Source organism: Rattus rattus, chromosome 6 (assembly GCF_011064425.1).
Source record: "Rattus rattus isolate New Zealand chromosome 6, Rrattus_CSIRO_v1, whole genome shotgun sequence".
In the NCBI taxonomy this organism is placed as follows: domain Eukaryota; kingdom Metazoa; phylum Chordata; class Mammalia; order Rodentia; family Muridae; genus Rattus; species Rattus rattus.
Window position 1 is genome coordinate 76,610,370 of NC_046159.1, and position 1,771 is coordinate 76,612,140.

The 1,771-nt window shown below is 42.0% G+C and overlaps 1 pseudogene; it reads left to right on the forward strand.

Moving 5' to 3' along the window:
• The first annotated feature begins 35 nt into the window (after positions 1 to 35).
• Positions 36 to 1,298, forward strand: LOC116902783 (annotated as a pseudogene).
• Positions 1,299 to 1,771: the final 473 nt, after the last annotated feature.

Consider the following 1,771-nt stretch of genomic DNA (forward strand, 5'->3'; position numbering starts at 1 on the left):
CCCAGGCAGTCTGGTCCTTTGGTTCACTTAAGATGATGGCCCAGCTGAAATACTGAACGTTGGGGAAAAAAATACTCTATGAGGGGAAAACAATAGAAGTCTATGAATTGTTAGACAGTCCAGGAAGAATACTCCTGCAGTCCAAGGACCAGATATATTACTGCAGGAAATGCAGTCAGAAAGAACCTGGAAGGCAAAGTTGCAATCTCCAATAAGATCACCAGCTGAGTATTTCAGTTGTTACCGGAAGCTGGTATGAAAACTGCTTTCACCAAGAAATTTGGGGAGACTGCTTTCATTGCACCCCGATGTGAAATGATTCCAATTGAATGGGTGTGCCAAAGAATAGCAAGTGGATCTTTTCTCAAAAGGAACCCTGGTGTAAAGGAGGGGTGTAAGTTTTAACCACCAAAATTGGAGATGTTCGTCAAGGATGATGCCAATAACGATCCATGGTGGTCTGAGGAGCACTCATCGCCGCAAAATTTTGTTTTGCTGGACTGGTTATAGGGCAGACTGAAGTGGACAACGTGAGTCATGCCACACAAGCTATTTTTGAAATTCTGGAGAAATCCTGCAGCCCTAGAACTGTGTGCTGGTTGGTATGAAGGTTGAATTTGGCATAACCACCAAAGAAATTGTCCTTGCTGATGTCATCGATAATGATTCCTGGAGACTATGGCCATTGGGAGATTGGAGCCAGCAGAAAGATAAACAGTCTAACCTTGATCTCAAAAAAGTAACTTTGGAAAGACTCCAGGTGGTAAAGAAAACCTTTGAGTGGGTTGCAGAACATGTGAGGTTGCTTCTCAAGTCAGTCAGTGAAGGGTAGTAGTGCTGATGGGTTCAACCTCTGATCTTGGTCACTGTGAAAAAAGTTAAGGTTTCTGGAAGTTTTGGGATCCTGCGTGAACGTAGAGTAACGTCCACACATAAAGGACCAGAAGAAACTTTGAGGATTAAAGCAGAATATGAAGGGGATAGTATACCTACTGTAATTGTTGCAGTGGCCGGCAGAAGCAATGGACTAGGCCCAGTGATGTCTGGTAATACTGCATATCCAGTTATCAGCTGTGCCCCAATCACACCAGAGTAGGGTGGTCAGGATGTGTGGTCATCTCTTTGACTGCCCAGTGGTCTTAGCTGTTCCATTATACTTTCTCCAGAAGGATCAGCTCAGTTTGCTGCTCAGGTATTTGGATTAAACAATTTGGTGTGGGACAAACTTCCAGCAAGCATATTGAACATGTTTATCCTTAAAACAGGCTGATAAGAAAATCAGAGAATGCAATTTGTAATAAAGCCATTTAATTTGTAGGAGAGAAGTTATAGTTCCTAGTTTGGATTTATAGAAAAAAATCAAGCAAAATGAAAACAATTCAGTTTACTAATGAGCAAATTGTCTTCAACATTTATGATTTGGTACACTGTCAGTGGATGCTATTAATATTTTCTAGTGCTGCATAGTGATATGTCCCTGTAACCTTAGTACTCCAGAGGCTGAGGCAGCAGGATCACTAAATTCAAGGCTAGCCTGGGCTGTGTATTGAGACCTTGTTTTTGCTGGGGAGGGAATCTTCACAGTTAGTAAAATTGACAAGTCATTGCTAAATTACATCTCACCTTCTGTATAGTCATTTTTGGGTAAGTATGCAATTATGGAATGGGAGCAATGTGTCTGTGGTTCAAGAATCAGTATGGCTTTCTTAGATGACCTGAGTTTGGTGCCCAGCATCCATGTAGACTGGGGTCTGACCTCATAGCTTCCTTA